Below are 12,420 nucleotides of genomic sequence, written 5' to 3' on the forward strand. Positions count from 1 at the left end.
GATATAAAACCAAGAATAAAAGATCTCTGCAGTTATAAGCGACACTGTGCAAACTACATCTGTCACATTACCGATGAGAAATAGAAACCTCCAGCCCACTGGCAAATGGAGAAACAATCAGCTAATTGCAAATTTATGACAGAGAGGCAACACTTACTGTGCAGCAGCCAAAGATGTCAGAAAAAGCATAGAAGGGCACGTTCTGTACAACCTGCTCCTTGTCTGGGATGGCAAAACAGAAGTGCAGGCTTTCTTGTCCTACTATTCTTTGTTCTCCTCTTTTGCTACCTATTTATCTTTCTCCTGAAGCTGTTATCTCTATCCTGTGTGCAGACAGAGGCACTAATGACTTTACCTACTTCCCGACTGGATAGCTGCCGTTGCTCCTAAAACTCGCAGCTTTGGCAAAAGCTGCGAGTTCCTCAAAGAAAGGCAAAGGTCAAATCTTACGACTTGATCTCCATCCATGCGTGTGCTCCGAATCTCAAGGCAGGGCTGGCTTCGTAACCTGTTAGTGTCCTGTACCTTTGTAGTAAGACAAATCAAAGTCATTAAATCACCAAGTGTCCAAAATGACCATGAGGCCTGATCCATGGTTTAGCAGGTAGAGCCAGTCCCTAGCCCCAGATTAATGGTGCTAATCGATGCTTGTCAGTCTGGCCTGCCCCTTCTTTTGCTGTGCATTTGACTTAAAAGCATTTTATTCCCCAAAGTATGCTTGATGCTGTAGAAATATATATAGCTTCTTCCTATGAGATTATTAAAAACACAAACATGCACACATACAAATAAGTTTAAGACCAAAAGAACGCAAAGAATATAGATAGAATAGAATAGACTAATATTCATCATCAGAACCTTCCAGAATAGTTGCTCTGTTTTTCTGGTTTTGAGGGGTTTTTAAAGGGGGTTGAGGGCTGGTGGGAGGGAACGCAGGTTGCTTTTCAGTGAAGGTTGGCAGAGAACTGAGATGGCCAGACTGCAAGATGTAAAAACCCACTTTCTATTCTTGCTAGAGAAGTTGCTTCGTGTTGCTCCTCCTGTCCGAGGAGGAAGAAAGGTGGAAAATTTATTCACTGAGTGACAATGTGAAGTTTAAGAGAAGAGGGAACGAGGAGTGAAGGACAGAGGGTGGGGAGGGTAAAACAAGCAGCAAATGCTGGTTAGCAATTAACCTGTCAGAAGATCAGTAGAAAAGACACATTTAAAGCGGAGGGGGTTTTGTTGGGTTTGGTTATGGGTTGGTTTTGGTTTTTTTAAACACAATGAGCTGTGCTTTCAAGGGTCACTGATCATATCCGAACCGTTTGCAAGGTCACTGCTGGAAAACCTGTTAGCTCAATGAAATTAACAGTTTCATATTTTAAACAAGATATAATGTCTTGAAATATTAAACTTCATAAATCTTACCATTCATGTATTATATTTATGAATCCAGTAGTTCTTAACTGAAAGCAGATTTAGTTTTAATAGGGATTAAATGTGTTTACATTTTGATAGTTGTGCATAAATTTTGGTTTTCCAAACTTATTTTTCACCAGTTTTAGCCTACTGTAATTCCAATGACTTGATTCAAATTATGCCAGTTTGATGTAACAAGAAAATCAAGTTTCGTTCTCAAGATAAGCCCATTATTGCCTACCATTTCCCTAAAATGAAAGAAGGCATTAAGATGCATATAAAAGACCCTGAATAGCACCAGAACAAAAATCACTTTTAATATGCTAAAAAACCATCACCACCACCACCCACCCACCCATTGAGAGAGGTTAACTTTTCATTCACTTTTTTCAGCCAAAGCCTTCATATTATTTCAAAGATCAATGTATTGAAAAGCTGAGGGAATTACCTCCTTGAAATTCTCCATTGCTAGAATCAAAACATTAAATAACTCTTCAACTCACAAACATGTTTTTCCCTCTCCCTCTCTACAAATATAGTCTCATCTCAGAGCAGAACCATGCTGTTCTGCCACGTTACACCTTCAGTTGGGATTCATGTACTTTTTTAGATCATGTTGCCACAGTGCTTGTAGGTTCATGATAGCTTTAAATCAAGACAAGTTTAGGCTGCTACTAAAAGGGCAGTTGTGCCCCATCTCCCATGAAAGTGCCTGTTGCTGCCATTCCCCTTGTGCTAGCTCCAGTTCTGGTCAGGCTGTGTGGAGAGCTGACTACTCTTCTTTTTTTACATAGCTGGATTTGCTTTTGTAGCTGGATTGGTTTCTTGATCAAAGCTGTTGCTCAAAAATTGAACGCTAGTGCCAATGCAAAGGAGGAAGAATTAATGCATGCACTAGACAGATCAGTCCATTCCTTTTGATTGCAGCCTCCACTTACAATTTAAAATATCTAAAGCAATCATGAAACTTCAGCCAGACTGGGTTTTAGATGCAGTATTGTCCTAAAAACAGACCCATAGTTTTCAGTTTTGTTCCAAGCTTTGTTACAACCTCCTGTCTGGTTCTGGTTAGTAAACATGTTTCAGCTAAATGTTCTGCAATATTTAAGTATCAACTATCACACTCTGGGGATCATGAAGTCCCTTTTCTTAAGGTGTGGAGATCCCTGAAAGGGCAAAGTATCTTGATAGACTTTTAGCAGCATAGCAGAAGTTAAAAGATGCAGTCACCTAGTAACTCCATAGTTCAAATAGGAAAGTTGCTACCACCCCTGCACAACTTACGTCCGTTCCACATCGTCCCAAGTATTAGTCAGCCTAATATATCAGATTCCCTTGGATGCAGACTACTTTCTAAGGCTTCGTGCTTTTAACATTTCCTCCCCTGCTACCACTGTGTTCCCATTACAGCCCTCCACATAACTGAAAGGGCCAGTGTTCTTGCCTCACAGAGAGACATTTAGTTATGTTTTATTGCCTCTAATTAACTACGGTAAGGACTCAGAGGGAGCAGTAAAACAAGAAAGGTTGGCTTCTGATAATGTTTTTACTTCAACTTGCTACATCCTCCTAAATTCTTCAGTTGACCTGTCAGGGCACAGAACAAAGCGTACAATAGCAAGAATGTTCGAAAGAGTACTCCGTGGAATGAGAACCCACAGAAACCCGCTAAGACAATGTTTCCCAGAACATTCGGTCTTTAATTCAGGCTTTTGATTATGCATCAAGATCTATTTGAGTTTCCTGTGCAAAAAAGGAGCACAACTTTGGAGGAAAATGCACTAAGCTCTTTTTCATTAGGCAAAGCAAAGCTCAATAGCTGCTATACTAGCCAAAAGTAACCAGTAACCACGAACTAAAAGAAACACCTGCTGGCCCTTTCCCACTTTTCACAACAGCTCCATTTTTCCTGCTTTCAGAGCTCAGCAATATATGCGAATGGTAGATACAGGCTCAGTTACTTGCATCTGCGATGAGTAATGCTATGGCATACATTTTCCTTTTGTAGCTGTCTTCTTATGGACAGAGATTTTACCTTTCAAGGTAAACAAGACCAAAACCAAACAAGATGAACAATGTCAACAAATGCAAAAATACTGCAGGCTACGAAAAGCACAATGTGTTAAGATACGGGCCAAAGCTTCCCCTGAACAGAGTCCAGCCTTATATCTACAGCATAACTGATTAATTGGGAAAGGACAAATGAAGGAAGAGAAAGATACAGAATTGCACATAGCTCAAGTATTTGGCCTGAATATCTCAAAATGCTTTGTAAGGAAAGATCGATGCTAGCGCTTTTCAGCTAGGGAAAATCTGGCATATGGATTAAGCTAACCAGTGGCAGTTAGAAGTATGCTGGTTGCTTAGCTCCCAAACATATAGCATGCCCTCAGGAATGTTTTGTTGCTAATGAAATACATAGTCTTTAGCACAGTGGCAGCTCCTCAGTGTAAACATAAATCAAAACCAGAGGAAGACTAAAGCATTAATTTCATGTAACTAAGTGCACTGTTTTACACTGAGCTAACATATCAGCAATTACTGGGTTTGTCCTGCAGGTATCTAGACGCTCTATTTGGCGTCCTCTCACATCCAGGAGAATAAAGCCTGAAATGCAATGAACCTGAGCTCACGAGGTTGCACCACAGAGAAGTTATTGCACCACAGAGAAGTTATTGTGAGCACAAAGGGCTCTCCTCACTCAGCAGGCACCCCGACTACGTGAGCTGTAAGGCACTGGAGAAACAGGCCCTCCGTTGCTGCCAGCTGTCTCAGCTGTTCTGCACTGCCTCGCACACAGACAACAGTCGAGTGCATCCATCCCTTCCTCCATCCCTCCTCAATCTCCTTCCCACTGTTGGTATTGTGTGCATGGAGAAGAGCCCTAAGGGTGCCTCATACGGCTCACTGCTGCAAGGCAAGTACGCCAGTTAACAAGCGCTTTTTTATATCATACCACACTTTGACGAAGACAGTTGAAACGATGCTAGTGCAATCTGGCATGATTTGGCTGAACAAACGTTCATCAAGCAGGCTTTGTACATTAGGAGACAGAATTTTTTTTCCAAGAATGTAATTTCTTCTCTCAGCATGACCAATGATAAAGAATCAAATGCTTTCTAGTGTAACTAGTTAAGCCACTTAAAAAAAAAACAATATATATACACCTATTAAGATTTATCATTTGTTCCCTTGCCATCCTCTTGATAGGAATCATTCCGATATGTTTATTTTAACCATCTCGTAGGAATAAATCTCCAGCTCACCTGTACAAATACCAGCTCGTGCTTTGCTTATGGCTTCTCTCATCTTTGGGCCTGATACTAGGAAATCGTAACTGGACACGCTAGATTTTCGAGGTCTGAACGCCCATTCTGATTAAGCATTTCTATGATGGCATTAGCATTTTTATTATGAAACACAAACAGCTCCTGAACATAGGAGCTGAGCATAAGGAACCACCTTTGGTATAGCCTTTTGATGATTGCATTATTTTTTTAAACTTGACACTATAAATGAGGTATATACTGGTAAGCGACAGATGCAACAGTAGCATCAGGTAGAAGGGGCCATACAACCTTTTCCCTGTCATTGGTGTGAAACAAATACGAGTGAGACTACAGTCCTAACCTGTCTCCCATCCCCAGCCTTAGGTACTCTTGCCCCAGACACATATTTGCCAGCAAACTCTGATTATATACTAACTTCCAACAAGGTTCAAAATATCGTAATAGAGCAAGGTATAAAAGGAAAATTTGCCTGCTACCTGGAAGACATTCATAATAATTACATTGAATCAACCGCACATCTCTTATTAAATTGATGCATAACAGACACATGGTCCAAAATAAATCCAACAAATTACTTTGGATTTTTGGAGAGCACAGTGAATACATTTTAATATCCAATGTTAACATGGGAAAAACATTTACAGTATTACAGTGCTTAAAAAATGCATAAATACACCATCTCAGGCAAACAGCGAGGAGATGAATTCTTGCATGCTTTTTCAGAAACATACTGAAGATAAAAATGTGTTATGTTAGCGTGGCCATGCTGCCAGTACAGTGTCTGTACTTCATATCACATCAAGAAGAGGACATAGAAGAACAGCACTCCAGGTGCCTGCTAAGGTCAGCACTGGAAGTCCAAAACTCTTGGTATCAGTGCACAGCCTATTTCACAGAGGGTACCACTGCCTTACAAGGAGATGGAACTGAGTCCAAATGGTAGGCGATCAGAGATGAATGATTTGTCAAAGTAGCTTGAAAATCCAGGAGAAGGAAGTCCAGAAGTAATCTGTGTATTTGCTCTTGATCAGTCAGCGGAGACCAGCTTCCACTGTTACAGAAAACTGGCACATAACCACGGTCTGTTTGCTCTTGGCCAGGCTTGGTCTCCATGGCTAAATAATTTATTTTCAGGACCCAGGGGAAAATGCCATCAGCATCAGGAGAATCAGAGAGCAGGTTCACAGCCCTCAGCTACTGGTTTAGACTGAGAGGTCAAAGCCAGAAAAGAGGGGAGAACAGTGACTAAGTAGCATGCTCATAGAGCTATTTATGTTGTGCCAGAACTGTAGAAAGGTGGATTTAAAAAAAATCTTTGGGGGTACTTTCCAGGCTGAAATCTGGGTAGTGGGTTTTGGGTTTCTTTGTGAAAGATTGCAAGATTCACAGTCCCCACCTTTAACTATGGAAATGGAGACACAGAGAAAAAGACAGCCAAAGAGGAAGTCTGAAACAAAGTTAAAAACAGAACTTAGTCTTCTCTCTACTATCTTCTGCTACCAGAGTAATGTAGGAGCGCGGAAAGCACAAGCCAAGTCAGCCCAAGCCCAAAGAGAAAGCCATTTCAGAGAGATGGGGAAAGCCAAGCCAAACAGGATTAATGAACAATGATGGGATATTTCCTTTTTTTATAATTAAAATACAGCAAATAGCAGAATCAACTGCATTCATATTTATTCTTCTAGTTGCCCCACGTTAATATGCATAGAGTAATCATTGAAACTAAAGTAGGAAGTGTTGTGTTCAGTTTTCAGCTCTGCCATAAGATGGCATAGCAACACCATCTCTGTCATGGAGGTGGTTGATCTACAGCTGACAGTTTGATATTGCCTGGTGTAGTACACATCCAGCCGTGCAAGCAGCTGTAGAAATAAAAATCAATTATTTCCCCTCTGTACTGCAAGACAAGCCTCATTCAAATCCAGTGAGATATCTAAAGTCACAGAAAGTCTAGTTCAAAATCCTCTTAGACTGTGCAGAAATAAGTTTTCAACTGTTTTCATGATTGCAGAGAAGGCTTAAGGAAAACCAAGAAATCTGCAATGTTATCTAATCATAATAAGGAACTGCATTATGAGTAACAGTGACACACAGTCAGCACAGATCTTGCTGCAGGAGTTCTGCATGGCTTTTCTAGTTTTGTACCTCATTCTCAGTGTTGAGTGTACAAGGGACAGTAATTTGCAAACCCTTTCTGCCCCATAGCAAACCTAAGTAGGATTCATCCTAGTACAGGTATACGCACCGATACAAAATCATCTGGGTTTAAGCTTTAGCTAGCTTAGAATTCTCAAGTTGAATTAACATGCCTATTTCCCCATTTTAATAACTAGCCTCCTGCTTCCAAGCAGCAAAGACTTAGGAAGCAGCTTGTATCAATGCAACCACCCGGAATATTTTCTGCCCCAGGGGACTCACTGCTTAGGTATTACCAGCCAGCAATGAAACTACTAGTTCTCTCCTTCAGGGAAAGATGCAGCATACATTGTGCTACAGTGAATACTACACAGTAGGATGAAAGAGGGGAAGTAGAAAACTTTTCTGTTAAAACTGAGGGGATTCCTTGTACCTGCAATGGTAGATGTAGTTCTAAATACTAAGTAGGAAATGAGAAGTCTGCTTTACAAAATATTAGGTACTTCGAATGTGCAAACACAACTGAAGCCTCTGTAAAAATAATCGAGGTGAGAAGAGGCAAAAAGAGCCAAAGCAAAAAAGCTAAGTAATGGAGCTACTAAAAAACCATTGCTGTACATAAGTAACGTGATCACACATACCGTAGAGACAAGACATGGATGTACAGCCATTCCATCACACCTCTGCTTTGGAAGGGATAAATTTCAACTGTCTCAGAAAGATTTGGCAAAGTTGCCAGAGTCTGAGGGTTTAGGTTACTACTATCACATCTGCCAGAACAACTATCACAGGCCAGAGCAAGCTCCACACGGGCCAGAGCAAGCTCCAAGCAGCACATTGCAACAAAATGATCATGGTGGAGTCTTAATAGCTCAAGAAAATGAATTTACAGGAGTTCCAGGGCTGATGTGAAACTTCAGTAGGTAGAAAACTGAACTATGCCACTAGTCAATTCTCTTGCAGCAATACAGTCAAAACTTGGAGGCCTTTAATGAACATCACAGAACACTACAGAAACCACATTATGCTCAAAGACAGGAAATGGCTGTTGCCTCTCATCAGCAGATGCATGATATTCCGCGTGACATTCCACACAATCAGCATTAATTGAAGCTGCTAAATTCTTTCCACTCAGAACAACTGCAGTACAACCCACCTAAGCTAAGCAGGCAAGTTTTAACATCAGCTCTTTCTTCAAGACACAGTTATTCCTAACATGGCAGTAGGAGACTGGTCAGTATGTTTATTCATGGCTCAAAAAGACACGTGAATTCAACCAGTACACACATAGTGTTAAATTAAAATGAACAAGCTTTATTCTTAAAGCTGTAAACAGGAGATAGAACTAAACCACCTGCAAATTCTGTACATGCTTAAGACTTCATTGCCATGGGGGACGGCCACATATTTGTGAGCAGCAGCACTGTGCTGATCATGCAAGATCTCTGGCCAGTTCTAAAAAAAAAAAAAAAAAAAAAACAAACCAAAAAACCCCAACCACAAAACCCACAACAAAAAACAAACTAGACAGCAAATACTAACTCCCTACAGATAAACAGCTGAAACACACTGAATGGCAGTGTTTCTTTCACATCTTTGTGCACAATGCAACCTTTTTTATGTAGGAAAGGGCCATGTCAAGCCCTCAGAACACTGCAGTTCACAAATACTGCAGAATACTGTAATTTTGTGCCACTCTGTGCTAGTTTATATTGAATTCGCACACATCACTTGCTGCACTGTTCCTTGCCCTAATGCAATATGCATGGGGTTGCATTGCTAATTCATGATTTAGGAACTCTCTACCTTCTCTAGAGCAGAGGTCGGGGTAAACTGTACTTTTTGGTATCTTTTCATGCAAAAAAAGCTCCAACATACAAAGCTTGAGTGGCATATGTGTGTATGGGCAGATGGATGAAAGGAAATGGGGTAGGACAGATAAATCTGCAACCCAAGTACAGCAGACTTCAGTGTGGCACATCTTAACCTCCAGGGTAACCTCAAAAAAAAAAAAAAAAAAAAGCTTCCAGAGGCTGAAACCATGTGTGGTGTTGAGAACAGGAGACATAACAGGGCTGTGGACTAACATCACAAACCAGCCAGTGGAAGTACTGCCATGGACATTCAAGAAGATCTTACCAACAGGCAACTCCTTCAGTTTAGCAGCTTCTGCATCTTTTGCATGCTTTTCTCCACCAAGATGAACAGAGCCATTTTCCTTCTGCACTGTATTTCTACCTGCAATGTTAGAGGTCCTCTGTGGGCCTTGTATATTCTTTGGAATCATGAACTGCTCCCAGGTAGCAAGACAGCAAACCAAAAGGTTTCTGCAGCTTCAGACCCCCTCTCAATTTGCAGGAAGGGTGCCAGATTTAGGACTAGGAAGAGTTAATAATTCAAGTAGCCTCCAATTGTTACAGGCAGGAAAGAATTATGCAAGAAACTAGTGGTTACTTAATAGGTGCGTTCAGTGTGAGTCATTCAAACACCAGATAAATTGGAGAGTTTAATGCTGCAGTGCCACAAAGCCTATCCTGTGGACCTGGCTTCAACACACTGAGCACAAGAAGCTTCTGGTTACAGTCTGATTTTCTGTGCTTTCACAGCCTTTATCACTTTGAACTGTATTTAGCCGAGGTTCTCCTACTTCCTAGATTAAGTTAAAAATAAAGTTGACACACACAAAGCAACAGTCTAGACTTCATAACTGTAGAAAAAAACTTGACAGCAGAATTTGGGTATACTTTGGCTTAAAACATCTTAAAATTGAGTTTTAATTCTTTTGTTACCCTCATTCATTCCTCACTCTGAAATACCTGGTTTGCTGTACAAAATTCTATTATTGATACAATTAAATAAACAAAACCAGAATTTCATCTCTCAACATTGCGTGAGTGGCCACTTGCAAGTGTCAGAATAGCAGAATAACTAAATTAACTTAGAAAAAAAAACAAAAAGTCATTCATTTTACACGTGTTTGACCATATGGACATCCAGAAACTTCAATATCTGAAACTCCTTTAGTTCAGCTGAGGCAAATAATCTTGCTTTCTTGGCAGAACAACTGAGCACAGAGGAAGCTCCATTCCCAAACTTCCCAGCAAGCACTCCACTCTTCACTAGTGTAAAGCTCTCTATAGTAGAGAGCTTACGATTCTTGAAGTAAAAAATGCTGCTTTTAGAATTTAAGTTTTTGGGGTATCAAATAATCTGCTGCAGTGTAGCTTTAATTAACCAACCTCAAACAGCACCTGAGCTGGGTTGTTTGCCCGTTCAGTCATTTTTTTCCTCTCAGGAAAATTCTCTTTAATAAGAACAACCCTCTTCCCCAACAGAATGTTAAGAGTGTCTGTGTGCACAATAATCCTTGGAAAGAGTTGTTTTTGCCATGCAAAGTATCCTTGATGCAATACCTGTTTCAAAACCCCCAGAATCACTTTGCTCCTTCAGTCTGTGATCCTGCAGTTGAGCTCAGTGGCAGCAAAATCAGGCCTGGCCTTTTTGCCAAGTTCCACCCTGAAGGGCTTCAGGCTGCAGACCCAGGGTTTACTATGGAAACACCGACAGTCTCCCAACAACGGGCTCTGAGCGACGTTGCAGGAATGGGAGCAACTTGGAGCCGGTCGTCAGAATTTCCTCTGTCTGCAGGCAGAGCGTTCAGAGCAGCACCAACAGTGACCGAGTATTACCACGTAACAGAGAAATAGCTGCGCGGAAGAAAATATTAGATACCTGCCTCGAGGCATCTAACCACAGTTCTATTACACAAGTGAAGTTAAATAACCGGCTAACAGCAGCCCCTGCAGTAGTAACGCTGTATTTGTCAGAAGGCACAATTAAGTTTTCAAAACAGAGCACACAATAATTGCCATCAACATGCAGTCTTTATCTATTTACCACTGCTTACCTAACAGTCTGCATGCAACAACAGTCCATTGTATCACCCCTGTTTTAAAACCTCCTCTTTCGGCTTGCTCTCTGTTCAAATGAATTGTCAGTCCATAAACTCAATGAAGCAACAGCATCTGCAATATCGTTCTTAATGGTGTATCACCACTTTCACTCACCCGCTGCTTAGCTGTGCATCCAAGTTTGCTCTAAAATTAACTCTAGAATACAGCTCCTACAGAGCTGTAGAAAAAGTAAACTTAAAATTATTTTTTTTCCCCCTCAAATGTGTGCAGTTACAAGCTTCCAGGTTGTTTTTGTTAACTGACAGGAGGAAAGTACCTTTCGTGGAACTTGCTCCTCTCACCGTACTGCTACCTGCTCAAGCACATGCAGAGAGCATTTTTAAGACTGACACTGTCTCTCTGCAAGGTCGTCAAGCTTTCAAACCCATCAGTAAACAAACTTGAGCCTACACATCTTAATGCAGTCATGAAAATAGTTCTTATGACATAGTTTTTAATTTTTCAGTCTGTTTATTAATCCTTTCTATTCAAAACTCAATTGTTCTGGAGCAGAACTTACCGACAATACATGCACCAGCTTCTCTATGTGCAGTAACTAACTTAAAAATAGAACTATAAGGCTTCAAACTGCATACTGCATGTAATATACGTATAATGATGAAATGGAGATGATAAACCTTTTAGTTCTCTAAAGCAGTGAAAATCCTCTCATACGCCTTGCACTGCAAGCATTTAAGCTTTTGCTAAAGATTGAAATTGAAAAGCCATTCATCCATTTGTGTACATATACACGTGTGTCTACACACATATATACGCTTGTAGAGTTTACACAAAAAATAAGCAAATCGTAGTTTAGAGAGGATGATTTTTATTTGGAAATACTTAAGTTGGGGCTAGTATTTTAATCTTCTATTCAATAATGACATGGAAAATGTTTAATTCTATTACAATTAGAACTGTCTGCCTAAATATCACAATATAGCAGGTATTGTCTGTACAGTGTTAAACTTCAATTAATTTGAAAAGTATTGACTGTGTAGATTATTTACTTCAGTCCATTTTAAAATGCTATATTGGTAGACATGCACCACTTACAAACAGTCTCCTGAGGCAAGCCTCTTCCCTAAAGAAGTTAATTGCCAGGTAAGAGAGATCTGGGCTCTGTGTTTCTCAGTTTCCAACAAACAACTAATCTTCAGTCATTCTTTTCTAAAGAAAAGAGGTGAAAGAACAGGAGTGTCAGAAAATCTGCTATGATAATGTTACAGTCTGACTACAGAAAGAGAGTAACCGTGTGTCACTTCTTCAGAACACTGAATAATGCTTTTCTAGTAAGCTTACTAATGCACGCAGTTCAAAATGATAGTGCAGTTAAATCTAAGCAGATCTTACCCATTAACATCACATGTATTCAAACTGCTTGAGCTCCAAGACATCCCAGCCAGGAGTCTGTTGTTCAAAACCTGCAATACAATCAACATTTCAATTACAGCCTTCGTACCTTTTATCTTTCCTCAGATACTTCATTTTGGCAGAACAGAATTAAACAGCCCAAGAGATATCATCCTACAGCAATTTTATCGATAAACTATAACCAATTCCTGCAGGAGCAAAAAAATCAGTGTCTGCAATAACTTAGTAGGAGTGTTTACTTTCAAAATGCAATCTCTAAAGCAGTT

General features: G+C 40.3%; 1 protein-coding gene across 1 annotated transcript in view; it reads right to left on the reverse strand.

Annotated features, from left to right (window-relative positions):
* OVCH2 (ovochymase 2) overlaps window positions 1-12,205 on the reverse strand; it is a 34,566-nt gene extending 22,361 nt beyond the window's left edge. The window contains exons 1-2 of the mRNA XM_072865860.1: window positions 12,134-12,205; window positions 11,837-11,950 (exon numbers count right to left, since the gene is read on the reverse strand). The gene's annotated coding sequence lies outside the window, so the exon portion shown is untranslated. The remainder of the gene's footprint in view (window positions 1-11,836; window positions 11,951-12,133) is intronic.
* Window positions 12,206-12,420: the final 215 nt, after the last annotated feature.

This window comes from Ciconia boyciana, chromosome 6 (genome assembly GCF_034638445.1).
Source record: "Ciconia boyciana chromosome 6, ASM3463844v1, whole genome shotgun sequence".
NCBI lineage: Eukaryota > Metazoa > Chordata > Aves > Ciconiiformes > Ciconiidae > Ciconia > Ciconia boyciana.